The sequence below is a fragment of the Equus quagga genome, chromosome 18 (genome assembly GCF_021613505.1).
Source record: "Equus quagga isolate Etosha38 chromosome 18, UCLA_HA_Equagga_1.0, whole genome shotgun sequence".
Classification (NCBI taxonomy): Eukaryota; Metazoa; Chordata; class Mammalia; order Perissodactyla; family Equidae; genus Equus; species Equus quagga.
This window is the reverse complement of record NC_060284.1, coordinates 46,037,779-46,046,923: the sequence shown is the minus strand read 5'-3', so window position 1 is coordinate 46,046,923 and position 9,145 is coordinate 46,037,779. Positions and strand designations below refer to the sequence as shown.

At 44.8% G+C, this 9,145-nt stretch overlaps 1 long non-coding RNA gene across 1 annotated transcript; it reads right to left on the bottom strand.

The window, feature by feature from the left end:
* Positions 1 to 3,096: 3,096 nt before the first annotated feature.
* Positions 3,097 to 7,862, bottom strand: LOC124230054 (uncharacterized). Its single transcript, XR_006886058.1, has 3 exons — positions 7,742 to 7,862; positions 6,650 to 6,746; positions 3,097 to 4,022 (listed from the first exon to the last, which is right to left on the bottom strand). It is a non-coding gene; the product is annotated as an uncharacterized LOC124230054 (long non-coding RNA).
* Between the last annotated feature and the right edge of the window lie 1,283 nt (positions 7,863 to 9,145).

Genomic DNA, 9,145 nt, shown 5'->3' with positions numbered 1-9,145 from the left:
TCTGTAAGACTTGGGGGCAGAGCAGCAGAGCCCACAGAGTGACACTTGGGGGGGACAAGGCCCCAGTCCTCTCCACATCGTCACCCGCTTCCCAGTGGTGGTCCTGAGGGCTCCATTGCCTTAGACAGGAGTGCCCAGGTGAGTCGCAGCCAGGCCCAGAAGGTCACTGTTTGCTGCCACGAGTCACTTGGAAATACTTATGGAGGACTGCAGGATCTGAGCTATGTATGTGAATGCAACAGGTCAGTGGAATTTGAGTTATTACTGTAACTATGAGCACTACTCACAGTCTGGTCAGACCTAGAAACTTTTTTTCTGTTTTTTGTTCAACAAAAGTTTGTTTTTTGCTTGTTTGTTTTTAAGCTCTTACTGACAAGTAGGTCACTGAATATAGACTTACCCTGGACCAAATCTGCTTTGATGTAACTTATGCCTGGCGGTCCCAGCTCTGCCCTGCCTACTACCGGCTCCCTTAAATGTTTTTGGTAAAACTCCCCGTATTCTTTTATTGCGAAGTGACAAAGACCTGGTTCAAACTGGCTTAAGCATAGGTGGGTGTGTATTGGCTCACATAACTGGAGGGTCAGGGAGCCGAGGTGGGGTGGGACTGGCATTCCAGCCCAGCTGGAACAAACAATGTCATCAGTTCCGCCTCTCCCCATCATCTCTCAGTTCAGGTTATCTCTGTGTTGACTTTATTCTCGGGAAAGATCTCTCCTCATGAGGATCAAAATGGCCTTTGGCAGCTCCAGGCTTTACAGGGCTCCTAGTACTTTTGATCTCAAGTGAGAGACCTTTCCTTCCCAGAATCTACATTTTCCTGAATTCTGATTGGTCTTGCTTAACTACTGCCTACCCTCCACCAGTCAGTGTATCCAGCAGATAAGGTACCCACAGTGGCCAACTGGGTCATGTGCCCACGCACACTTACCCAGGGGAGGTAGTGTCACGTGATTGTCAACCCCTGTGGAGTTTTGTAAACACTGTTTTCTCTGTCCACACTCTAAATGCACCAGTCCACCAGGACCCTATCCTTGGTGAGCATGGATCCTGCAGCCAAACTGCCTTGCCTTAACTTTTAGCTCCACCACTTATGAGCTGTGTAACTTTGGGCAAATTACTCTGGGCCTTAGTAAACTTATCTGCAAAACTGGTGGTGTTGAGAGGATTATCTGAGGTAATACCCATAAAACGCTTAGTGTCTGGCACATGGCAAGTGCTACGTAAGCGTTGACTATTATTATTATTGCTGTGGTTGTTTATCATTATTGTTGTTACCATACCTCCAGAGCCAGCAAAACTTGACAAAGAAGCTAAACTCTATGTATTTGAAAGAAGACTCAGAAAGAAAAAAGCAGCGTAATTCATACTATTATATAAGCCCTTAAATGTGTCTTTCTCAGAGAGAACATACTGGAACCACTTTTACCAGGAGAGCCATAGGGAAGTTACCACTGCTGCACAGTCAAAGATCAGTGGACAGACTATGCTCTGGTCAGAAAGTTGGGGTTTTAGACTTCAAATAGGATCCCTTCTCATTAAGTGAAGATGAATAGCATTTTCTGCATTCGAGAAAGTATAGATCAGCATTCTGAAAGACTTTGCACGCATCTAGCCCTCATCCTGATTAGTCACGGCACTTAAAAATTTGCGAGAGACAAGCATCCTTTGTGGACTTTTACGTTACAGCTCTCTCTGTTAGACTTTGGTACAACTGTATCAGCTTGGAAATATATAAACCCAATTAAAGTGTGTCTGGCTTTTTAGAAAGCAGCGGGAGATAAGTCCCCTGAGCAGCTTTCTCATTTTATGCTCTTTACCAAAACACTTGACATTTTGCCACCTCATTCCTGGCAGTTAAATCTTTGGTCATGTGGGTGGGTGACCTACAACAAGGTTAAAAGCCCCAGCTGGAGTTGCAAAGTAAGCTCATTTGGAAACAAAACCCACACAGACGTGGGCACGTGTACCTGCTCAGGACCATTGCTCCAAAGATGGGTTTTGGGAGTTACAAGTTCTTGACAGGACATTTGAGGTGACCATCTCACTGTCCCTGTCCATTTCCCTTTTGTGCAATAAAACCAGGAGAAGAGCTCATATTCAAAAGCAGAAAATAAATGAGCTATTTTGGTAACTTCCCCACAACCAAATCCTGCTCATCCCTTCAGATACCCGAGCGCACGGCAGGTCTTCTCCTTGCCCTTCCACCAAGGTGTGACAATTACTTTACAAAGTTTTTGCTCTAGGGAGCTACCTTCCAAAACAAGCATTTGTCATTCACTGAGCACCTACAGTGTGAGCAGCCTATTTTAGATGCTCCGTATCTTCTACTACAGTCAGCAACTGACCACGTGAGACAGACAGATGGAAGAGCCCCGGCAGTCCCAGCCCACGGTTTGAATCTTCCCGGCCTGGGCCCCAGACATGTGGGCAAGCGAGAAGCCTCCAGGAGATTCTAGTTCCCAGCGCTTTAGCCACAACAGTCCACGGTGGGTGGAGCAGAGCGGAGCTGTCTTCCAAGGGCAAACGGAAGGTTCGTGAACAGAGTGAATGTTGCTGTTGTTTTATCCTGCTTGGTCTGGGGTAGTTTGTTACATGGCAATGGACAATAAGAACAATGAAGATAAAAACATCTCTTTTATTTATAAGGTTGTTTTGAAGCAATGAGAGAATGTATGAGAAATGCATTGTAAATTTTAAAGTATTATGCAAACACAAAGAGTTATTACAGGAAGGTTCAGGTAACACACAAGCATATCTATGCATATATGAGTGTTGCCAGCTATGTCCCATATGGGAGCTGGATTTCTAGATCTGCTGACCTTGACTGGGGCTTCTCAGAAGCTCCCGATACGGTGAAAAATGAAGACAGGCCAAATAGATTCATAAAAATTATGATATACTTTAAAAATTTTATGGGCCGGCCTGGTGGTACAGTGGTTAAGTTTTCATGTTCTGCTTCAGTGGCCCAGGGTTCGCTGGTTCGGATCCGGGGTGTGGACCTATGCATCGCTTGGCAAGCCATGCTGTAGCAGGTGTCTCACATATAAAGTGGAGGAAGATGGGCACGGATGTTAGCTTAAGGCCAGTCTTCCTCAGCACAAAGAGGAGGATTGACAGTGGATGTTAGCTCAGGGCTAATCTTTCTCAAAAAAAAAAAAATTTACATTTAACAAATCAATATTTTTATTAAAAAATTTATAATTGCGATATCCACAATATGATCAAAGGATTTATAAAAATTGAATTCCCAATGCACTAGAGAAAGGCACAGCTTAAGATGAGACACACATTTAAAGCTGAGTGAGTAACATCTCACTCTGTCAGTATCTCCGTGACTACACAAACTCATCTGGAAACAGCATCAAAGGTCTAATTTGAGGCCATTGTGAATGCGAGTCCTGGACAGTTGGGCTAGGCCTGCGATTGGCCCTGAGTGGGACACTCTGATCTGGTGTGCCCAGTTCCAATGGTCTGATCCTCAGCCCCTGAGTGGCAGTGTGGCCCCCTGAAATCTGGCCTCTCTAGAGCCTCTCCTGCTGCCTTCAGGCTCTGGGCTTCCTCAGCCTCCCCTGCAACCAAGAGAGCTGTCCCTCTGATGCCCAGTGTCTAGGGAGCTAAAAAACCTTTTTTTCCTCCTTTTTGCTTACTTTTCTCCCTTCCCAGGCTTCCTCCTAGTAGGCCTCAAAGTTTCCTCTAGGAGCTACTGTTCTCTCTCTTCAGCGTCATTCAGTCTCTTACTATAAACAACAACAGCAACCAGAGCAATTAACATTTGTACAGTAAATTGCAGTTTGCAGAGCATTTTCAGTCATCCTCTTATCTGAGCCTAACGTCAAGTAAATCATTATTATTCTAATGCAGTTATTATTATGCTTTCAAGTTTATATGAGAGGAACAAGGCTGTTAGAGGTGAGTGACTTGTCTCAGATCAAATAACCTGTCAGTGGCGGAGCCTGGATGCAGATACAGGTATCCTGAGTCTGTCTTGCATCTTCTCTCTCTTCTGTCAAGCCTTGTCCCTGTGGGTAGACAGAGTGGCACCTCTTTATACACAAGGAATTATCGTGATGATTGTTGTCATTGTTCACCAGCTTGGGTTCACTCAATGTGCCTTCCTTTTCTTTTCTATGATAACAATTTTGTACTTACAGAATAGAATTATGTAATGGGAACTTACTGGGAATTATTATATATTTTAAACCCCGGTTTACTCATTAGTTCCTAGCTTTTCTATGTTTAAAATATAATAATACAATAATTACTATGGTGACAATAATAGTAAACAACAAAATGTATGTGTTTGGTATTTAACAGTTTGCAAGGTACTTTAACATACATTAATGCATTTGATTTCACCAATGCCCAGGAAAATTAAGTAGAGAGCATGCCTATTTTATAGAATTAGCAACTGAACCTCAGAAAGGTAAATGTCTAGTCTACATTCTTTCAACAAGTCAAAGTTGCCCTGTGACTTGTAGCAAAGGTTTTGGCTTGTTCTGTGCTTCTCCAGTCCCTCCAGCAGAGCATCATGTGGTGGTGGGGGGGGGGGGGGAGAGAATATCACTTATTCTGGGTCCAAGGGCAGTGCTTCTGAAAAGTTGTCATGCAAGGACACCACCTGGAGAGCTGTCAAAACTCAGATTCTTGAGCCCACCCACCGTGATTCAGAGGTCTGGGAGGGGGCCTGAGCATCTGCATTTCTAACAAGCTTCCAGCTTATATTGCTATTTCCTGTCTGTGGACAATACTTGCAATAGAGTTGATAGAGAGAAAGTGACTCATCCTTCAAACCTGAGTTCCATCATCTCTGAAGGGGTTTAATAGTATTACCTACCTCACAGGGTAATAATGAAGTAAGGTGAGTAAAAGGCCTTTTTAAACTATTAAAGGCTACTCATATTGTTATTATTGTACGCTACTTATAAAGTCTAATGCAAAATATACTTGAAAGTTGAAAGATGATGTCAAAAGCCTTCTTACCCAGCTCCCATGGATGTTATTCAGGTAATATTCTAGGTGCCTGGAATCCAGGCATTTGTGCAACATGGCGGTCTTGGTGAAGCAAGAACCCACTCCATTCAACTCGTCAATATGAATTTCTAGATGGGGTTCCATTCGAAATTCAATCCTAGCTAAGGACACCTTCCCCCCAGTGATAAAGGGTGTTTCAGCACAGCTGGTTTCCCCTTCCTCACATGGGGAGCACTAACAAGGGATGTGCAGAAAAAGGGGAGAGAAAGGAACTGGAAATCCCCCATCCTCACCCACCGCCAGCCTGGGCTTCTCTTTTCACGCCAGCCTTGGTCAAATAGCCAGACTGCAGAGCAGATTTTTTCTTCTCTTGCTTACTCTAGTACAGGAATTACTGGAGATTGGAGAGTGCCAACAAGAGGTCAGTGAGAGGGAGAAAGAGCCAGGGCAAAGGGTCCCTCGAACCACATGCTGGTTCATCAACCTCTCAGTGAGAGAAAATCAACCCCATGAGGATTCATCTATCCCGGAGCTTTGGAGCCAGACCGTGTTGGGTTTCAATCCAGGCCGTGTCACTTATTAGCAGCATGGATTTATGTGCCTTATTTTGCCTCTTTGAGCTGTAGTTTTTTTACTGTAAAAGAAGATTAATAATATCCCAGTCCTCAGTGCAGTCAGTAAATAACAGCTATTATTACTATTATTATTCACTCAACAAGGATTTATTGTACATGTTCTATGTACCAAAGAATATGTCAGGCACTGTCGATACAGAGATAAATACAACATCATGCCTGTCCTGGAGAAACCTACAGTCCAGTGTGCAAGACAGCAAGTAGTACAACACATGTTACAGGTGCTGTTCTCAATCGTGTACAAAGCATGCTACCAGGAAGGGAAATCGACAGAGAGTGGTAGGCGTGCTCTCCCCTGCAACTAGCAGCCTTCTGATTCCTCACGCCTTCCCTTCCATGTACTCTCCCAGTCCTGAGGAGGCAGATTAAGACATCCACAGTTTAAAAGACAGCCCTGAATAATTGTCTAGGTCAGTCTTCCCTAAGCATCCCTAATCTGCCGCCCAACTGAGCCCTCGCCAACCAAAATCAACATCCACTGGGGTGAATTTACACTATCCACTCGGCATGCTCTTCCACACAAGGCATTTCATTCAGGTTTGGAAAGTTACAGGCTGACGCAGCTCTGGAGGTTTGTTTGACTTTTTTTTTTTTCAAATGTTTCATTTCTTTCCTTTTAGGATCTGTGCCCTAGTTGTTCTGGGAAACTTGTGACCTCTCTGTGTTTTTAATTAGAAGATGTCATTTTTCCATGGTAACCTATCTTGATGTCCTAAATAGAGAATCTGTAAAATCAGTTTCCCTATGAAGGGCCAAGCAATTAGAATGGGAGGCTGCCCAAGGAACGCCAGTCCCCAGGCCTGGTGGCTCCACCACTGGGGAAGGTCCCCCATGCAGAGAAACACCACCAGAGTCTCCTGCTGCAATAGACTTGCACCATAGTGGTCCCAGCCATGAACTCTCTTGGCCTGGACTCATAAAACCCAGTTCTTGACAGTTGTGGGGAGGAATTTGCGCTTTCTGATTGGCATGGGAACAAAACTGTGTCAGCCATGAATTACGGTGTCTCCAGGGCCAATAGCCCATAGGTAATAACTTACAGAAGCCAGAAAAACATTGATGGGAAACAGTTGAAACCAACCCAAGCTCCATGGTGGCCAAATTTGAAACCAGCCTTTCACCACAGCATCTCACCTCCTAAAGAGAATGAACGTCTTCAGGAAATGATGAAGGAAATAGAGAAATGATGTACCACACTTTGCAAGTCAGTGCTGAGGAAACAGTAGTTAAATCATTTGGCAAAAAAGTCATCTGTTTCAAAGAGAATGCCCTAAATTTTGTAATTCTGGTTTTTCTTTCTTTTATTTTTTGAAAGCATCATTTCCATTCTGTAAGGCAGACATGTTGATAAACAAAAGTCGTCCTGACCATGGAGATTATACTGACACATTTTTAGATGAAGTGTACAGTGATATGCCAAGTCCTTCCCCTCCACTTGATCTACATAGAAGGGCACATGAAAACCCCAAAGTGGTCCACTCATTCAGTGAGCACATGACTGAAAACCCCCTGGGTGCTGGGCACCAATAACACCAGCAAACGCTTGTTGACTGCTTATTATTTTCAGGAACTGTTCATATCCTGTGCATGTATTAATTAAGGGCTCAATAATAATATCAATAGTTTTCCCTTATTGACTGCTTATTATGTGCCAAGATCAATTATAAGTGTCTTTGTCTCTAACTAAATTCGTATTCACTAGTGTTTTCCCCAATTTGCAAATCAGGAAACGGAAGCATAGAGAGATTGGGTGACTTTTCCAAGGTCACAGTCTGGATATGAAACCAGGCAGGACTGGCTCCAGCAGCTGTCCGTACTTGTAATGGCTATAAATACTACTTTCTACTCTGTGTAAGAAAGTGTCTGGAATCAGGAAAGCGTATTTGATGCTATGAACTTGTTCTCACCTGAGGACCTTGCCTTGACTGTTCCCCCTGCCTAACCTGCCCTTCCTTATGTCATTGCTTGACCAGCTCCTTCTCATCATTCAGGGCTCAGTTCAAATGTACTTCTCGGAAATGCTTTCCCTGACCCCTAAGCCAAAGCATCCCTCCCCGCCCCAAGGGCTAATCACTCTGTCCCATTTTGTTATTTTGCTTCCTTCAGAGTTCTTTTCACTGCCAGGAACTGACCTGTTTCCTTATGTGTTGATTCTCCCCCTGATGAGGATGTCAGCTCCATGACAGGTGAGACGTCCTCTCTGTCACTGCCGTATCTCTCGTCTGTAGAACAGTGCCTGGCGCCGCGAGGCACTCAGTGGCTATTGTTAGATACATGACTGGAGCAGACTGGGACTGAATTTGTCTTGAGCACCAATTGTAATGACAGCAGCACCAATTATAACAGTGGCTGCAACCACAACAATTCTAATAGATAATGACGATTCAGTGTTTATGAGTTATATGCTACGCTAAATGTTTCTCATGGATTCCTATGAGGTCGGTATTATTATGGCCTCCATTTTACAGAGAGGAAACTGAGACTCAGAGAGGGTATGTGATGCTGGCATCATCGTGAGGCTGAGAAACCCTCAGGAACACACTTATATGCACAACATGGAAAACATCACGTTATAGTTAGTGAAGCAAAGGGTACAGCCAGGCAGCGCACACCATGGCAAGTCCCAAAGTCCCCTGGGGCCTCCTTTTCCTTCTCAGTTAGAAAGGGAACGTTGACACTTGATAATTAAGAAGTGCCGGAGTCTAGGATTGAAGCGTGGCACAGGGGACAGAAACCGGGCAGTAGTTTTAGAATACTTGGGTTTGAATTCTGACTTTGTCCCTACCAGTTGCATAAGCCTGGGCAGTTTCTTGATCTCTTTCAGCCTCAGTTTCTCCCCCTGTGAAATGGGATAACAGTCCTGATCTGTGTGCTCTGCAGAGGTGCTGTGGGGAGAAGGCAAGGTCAAGGTATGTGAAAGCAGCAAGCACGGTCACTAGTACACAGTCAGCACTCAATAAATATAGCTTTTCCTCCTCCTTTCCTTTGCTGCAACTCACTCAGGATTTATCCCCCTCAAAGACCCTGTGGTTTCTGGATGTCTGAATTTCATGTCCTCAAATTAAGCCCCAAACTCTCTAGGTCACCTGTGGCCGGATGGCTGTCTTTGACCTCATTAGAAAAAGGATGGCCAGAAAGTAAGAGAAAAAAAAAGACAGACCAGGAAAAAGATTTCAAGGAAGAAAATGGAAACTTTTTTGATAGAGAAACAAAATGTGTGGGAGGAGAGGATATGGCAGGAACCACATAAAAAGAAGAGCCCCACTGTGGAAAAACTGGTGTCAGTCAACAGGCGGTCACTGAGGACACGGTATTGCCTGTGCTCCATCGAGAGACCGTGTACCTGGGAGTGAGTCGCATGAGCTAGCTAACAGCACCTGGAGGCTGTAGGCCTCTTGTCCTCTCCCCAAGCCTGTGAGCAGATGGACACTTTACGGCGGACGCAGGTCCATGGGGGCAGGGGACAGCCTCACCTGGCAGGGGAGCATTGGCTGGAGGCACAAGCCGGGCGGGGGCGAGGATCCTGCCCAGCGTGC